Consider the following 6,000-nt stretch of genomic DNA (forward strand, 5'->3'; position numbering starts at 1 on the left):
AGTCAAGTCGGACACAGAATCAATTAATTACGGTAAAAAAAAAATGATCGTGGGAAATCAGGCTTCAAAATGGTCACGCATTGAGACATTCTTTCAGTTTCCGGACACTGTGGGCGTGTCGCTGAGAGCTCTGAAAATCCCACCTCCCCGGACCTTTCAGCTGTCAATCAAATACACGTACTTACTTCTCATGTACTTCCTTCTCTCACAGCTCCTTTCCAGCGACAAAGATTGCACACACTTTCACAGGCTGCACAAAGCAGCCTTTGAGTTGGCAGTATGACCAGAAGCCGCACCACCACGACAATTTTCCCTCCTTGAAATTCAGCGGTTTCAACATTTCCAACCAACTTCATTTTCCGCCACCTCCAACTCTGCTTCCTGTTGTCTCTTCAGTGCCACTAATCAGTGTCTCTAATCCCTACATCATGGCTGGCCTCACCACTGTTTTATGAACTTTGCCCTTCATCCTAGCAGAGACTCTTCTGGCACATAACACACCTGACACCTTCCTCCACCCGTTCCAACCTGCTTGGACCCGTTTCTTCACTTCCTGACCACACTCACCATTGCTCTGGACGGTTGACCCCAAGTATTTCAAGTCCGCCACCCCTGCTATCTTTTCTCCCTGTAGCTTCACTCTTCCCCCACTACCCCTCGAATTCATGCACATATATTCTGTCTTACTTCGACTAATCTTCATGCCTCCACCTTTCTAAATGTTCCTCCACCTGCTCCCCGCTTTCACTGCAGATCACAATGTCATCTGCAAACATCACGGTCCACGGGGATTCCAGTCTAACCTCATCTGTCAGCCTATCCATCACCATTGCAAACAGGAAGGGGCTCAGAGCTGATCCCTGATGCAGTCCCACCTCCACCTTAAATTCCTCTGTCACACCTACAGCACACCTCACCGCTGTTCTGCTGCCCTCATACATGTCCTGCAGTATTCTAACATACAGTGGGTACGGAAAGTATTCAGAGCCCCTTCAATTTTTCACTCTTTGTTATATTGCAGCCATTTGGGGAAAAAAATGAACTTAAATGATTTTAACAAATGGCTGAAATATAACAAAGAGTGAAAAATTTAAGGGTGTCTGAAAACTTTCCGTACCCACTGTACTTTTCTGCCACTCCAGAGGTCCGCATGCAGTACTACAGTTCCTCTCTGGGTACTCTGTCATAGGCTTTCTCTCGATCTACAAAGACACAATGTAGCTCCTTCTGACCTTCTCCGTACTTTTTCATCAACATTCTCAAGGCAAATAATGCATCTGTGGTACTCTTTCTAGGCATGAAACAATACTGTTGCTCGCAAATACTCACTTCTGTCCTGAGTCTAGCCTCCACTACTCTTTCCCATAACTTCATTGTGTGGCTCATCAACTTTATCCCTCTGTAGTTCCCACAGCTCTGCACATCACCCTTGTTCTTAAAAATGGGCACGAGAAAATTTTTCCTCCATTCCTCAGCCGTCTTCTCACCCGCTAGAATTCTGTTGAACAAGCTGGTCAAAATCTCCACAGTCACCTCTCCTAGATGCTTCCATACCGCCACAGGAATGCCATCAGGACCAACTGCATTTCCATTTTTCATCCTCTTCAGTGCCTTTCTAACTTCCCCCTTACTAATCATTACCACTTCCTGGTCCACCACACCTGCCTCTTCAACTCTTCCTTCTCTCTCATTTTCCTCATTCATCAACTCCTCAAAGTATTCTTTCCATCTATCAAGCACACTACTGGCACCAGTCAACACATTTTCATCTCTATCCTTAATCACCCTAACCTGCTGCACATCCTTCCCATCTCTATCCCTCTGTCCGGACCAGCCTGTATAGATCCTTTTCTCCTTCTTTTGTGTCTAACCTGGCATACATATCATCATTTGCCTCTTGTTTGGCCTTTGCCACCGCTACCTTTGCCCTATGTCGCATCTCAATGTATTCCTTTCGCCTCTCCTCTGTCCTCTCAGTATCCCACTTCTTCTTAGCTAACCTTTTTCCTTGTACGATTTCCTGTACTGTGAGGTTCCACCACCAAGTCTCCTTCACTCCTTTCCTGCCAGAAGATATACCAAGTACTCTCCTGTCTGCCTCTCTGATCACCTTGGCTGCAGTGGTCCAGTCTTCTGGAAGCTCCTCCTGTCCACCGAGAGCCTGTCTCACTTCTTCCTGAAAAGCCACACAACACTCTTCCTTTCTCAGTTTCCATCACATGGTTCTCTGCTCTGCCTTTGACGTCTTGATCTTCCTCCCCACCACCAGAGTCATCTTCCACACCACCATCCTATGCTGTCTAGCCACACTCTCCCCTACCACTACCTTACAGTCAGTAACCTCCTTCAGATTACATCGTCTACACAAGATGTAATCCACCTGCATGCTTCTACCTCCGCTCTTGTAGGTCACTTTATGTTCCTGCCTCTTCTGGAAAAATACAAATTTTAAAATTGTGTAGTTATATGTGAGCAATTTGGGTGTCATATCGGATATGTGATGAGATGAGACCAGCCAACTGAAAATCAGTGCATTTTGTTTTGTGGGCAGCGCATCGCTTACCCAACAGAGGGGTTAATAATTTGCTCTAATTTTGGTTCAAATTGACCAAACCTCTGACCCAACTATGCCAAACCAACAGCTGAGTTTAAAGTTTGACCCAGCATTTTTTAGTTGTGCATAGTGTAATAATGGCCCATGACGTAATACATTTGGCCTTTTAAAAATATGATAGGCCCATAATGCCATAACTGCCCAATAACGTAATAAAAGTGCAGAACCTATAACGTTCACTACAGTTGAAACCGGAAGTTTACATGATGTAAAAAGACATATGCTTTTTTTTCTCACTGTCTGAATTAGACTAAACCTTTTCTGTTTTAGGTCAACTGGGATTGCGAAAATTATGTATATTTGCTAAATGCCAGAATAATGAGAGAATGACTTTTTTAGACAATTTTTAGTCAGAAGTTTACATAAAGTAAGATTACTATGTTTTAAAAATGCATCCATTCTCTGTACTGCAATTTGGGAAAACCCAGATGATGATGTCATGTATTTGGAAGCTTCTGATACGTTTATTGACAACAGTTTAGTTAATTAGAGACACACCTGTGGATGTTGTCATGAGCTGTGCCCTGCAGTTCCCTCGTTGGGGCTTTGGTGGCGCTTTGCGCCCCTCTCGCCCTCTCCCTCTCTCTCTCTGTTTCCAGTAATCAGCACCACCTCGGCCGCACACCTGTTGTCAATCAGCCTTCATCATCACCTGCAGCCTCCCAGATCCAAGACTCCACTGCCAGAGTATTAACGTTCACCTGTGGTACACCGGCTCTCTACTTACACGTATGCTACGCCAGTCCTAGCCATATTTCCGATCTCCTTGTTCTCAGTGCTCCTTCCGTGTTCCCTGCCTTGCTGACCTCTTCCACCACGCCGTCAAGCCATCCACTTGCTCACGCCACCACCTGCCGCACGCTCCCTGTCTTGACGACCTGCCAGTATGGTTCAAGGAACCACCTCCGAATCCCTTCTCAATAAACCATTGTCCACAAAACTTCTTCAGCCTCCGCCTGCTTCTGGGTCCAGGTAAAATCGCACCGTGACAGATCTATTTGAATGCACACCTGAAATACACTGCTTCTTTGTGTAAATTCATGGAAAGTCAAAAGAAATCAGCCAAGACATCAGGAAGAGAATTGTGGGCTTGGACAAGTCTGGTTCATCCTTGGGTGCAATTTCCAGATGCCTGAAGGTGCCACGTTCATCTGTTCAAACAATTATATGCAAGTATAAACACCACGGGGATGTCCAGCCATCATATCGCACAGGAAGGAGACAGGTTCTGTGTCCCAGAGAGGAACGTGCTTTGGTCTGATATGTGCATATCAACCCAAGAACAAAAGCAAAATACCTTGTGAAGATGCTGTCTGAAGCCTATAAGAGTGTATCATTATCCAGTGTGATACAATTACTGGACAGACATGGGTTGATAGGCCACTCAGCCAGGAAGAAGTCATTACTCCAAAAGAAACTTCAAAAAGACAGATTACAGTTTGCATATCCACACAGGGACAAGGACCTTCATTTTTGCAGAAGTGTCCTGTGGTCTGGCGAAACAAAAATTGAACTGTTCGGCCATAATGAGCATTGTTACATTTGGAAGAAAAAGAGGGAAGCTTGCAAGCCTGAGAACACCATTCTAACATTGAAATACAGGGGTGGCAGGATCATGTTGTGCGGTTGTTGTGCACTTCACAAAATAGATGGCATCATGAGGATGAACGTTATGTGGAAATATTGAAGCAACATTTCAAGACATCAGCCAGGAAATTAAAGCTTGGGCGCAAATGGGTCTTCGAAATGGATAATGACCCGAAGGATACTGCCAAACTGGTTACAAAGTCGCGTAAAGATAGTCAATTTATTTTGGAATGGCCAGAGCAAAGCCCTGATCTCAACCCTATTGAAAATTCAGTTACACTATTTCTGTCAAGAGCAATGGGCCAAAATTCTTGCCAACTATTGTGAGAAGCTTGTGGAAGGATATCTAACATCTCAAGTCATACAGTTTAAAGGCAATGATAACAAATACTAATGAAATATACTGTATGTAAACTTTTGACTTTGACGAAAGTAAAGAAAAATTGTCCCCCAAAAATCCCTGTCTGATTATGCTGGCATTTAGCAAATAGAAATAATTTTGGTAATCCTAATTGACCTAAAACAGGAAAAGTTTGGTCTGGGGTGCATATCTGACAGTGAAAAAAAGCATATCTGTCTTTTTATATAGTGTATGTAAACATCCTGGTTTCAACTGTACATTTGGAGACCATCAAGTTAAATACAATGAGAGATGGAGAGGGATAGAAACAGACAGAGATGAGAGAGTATGCACTTTAACAGCTATTTCCAAAAATAAAAAGTTAAAAAAGGGATATTAGTATATTATTACGGTATTGGCTCAGTTATTATATTTGGAAAGTTTTTTGTTTTTTTTTAACCAGGCCAATAATGTAATAACCAGCCAACAACATAATAAGTTATTACATTATTGGCCAAAAGTTATTACGTTATAGGTGCAGGCCTTTTATTACGTTATTGGACAATTATTACGTTTTGAGCCTACTACATTTTAAAAAGGGCATTATTTATTATGTTATGGGCTGTTATTACATTATGGCTTCTACATATATCTTTACGTGAAACCGGTCCCAGGCATCAACAGTGTCCTCAAATAATCGTCTTTGAATCGACTCTCATCATAAGTGATGCAAACCCCTGACATACACAGATGAAGGGTATTGGAAATATTGCCAACTACATGCGTGGAAAGCAGTTGGTAATGAATATTAATAAGTGTATGTACATGCATCTAGCAAATATGGAAATGCTTTTCTTTGAAGTTTCTCACACAGACTACAATGCTGTCAATTTGGAAAGCCCTTCAATTCCTTCGTAGCAGCAGCATGTACCTTGCAGTGTATGCCATAAAACTCTGGCTCTCAGCTATTTGTCCAAACTGCCATCTGCAACAGAGCTGAGTAATGAAAGCCAACAGCAGAGTGTCTAGTAAATGGACACAACCTATTTTAACCCCGCCCATTTCCCCACGGCACCACCTTAGACAGCTCGTTTGTCTTCTATCCAACCTTCTTGGAGCAGTCCCTAATAATTTATTTACCCTCTTCAGCATTTTCCTCTTCTTCCTCTGAGCCTCATCTGTCCTTACTGCCCTGCAACACATACCAATATTTTTTTGTTAGCAAAGGAAAAACACTGAATACATATATATATTTCATCCTGTAATTCGGTGTGGTGGGAAAAGGGGGGCTGAATGTTGCATAGCTGAGGAGCCAAAGGAGCATTTATGTGATGGCTGGAACATAAATGTAATTTTTAGCTCACAACAACCGGTGTGTTTATGTGTTTATTAGGGAAACCATGAGATCATAAAAGCCTGACGGCTGTGAATAATAATTATTTTATCCAATTATATCAAA

Source organism: Phyllopteryx taeniolatus, chromosome 1 (assembly GCF_024500385.1).
Source record: "Phyllopteryx taeniolatus isolate TA_2022b chromosome 1, UOR_Ptae_1.2, whole genome shotgun sequence".
NCBI lineage: Eukaryota > Metazoa > Chordata > Actinopteri > Syngnathiformes > Syngnathidae > Phyllopteryx > Phyllopteryx taeniolatus.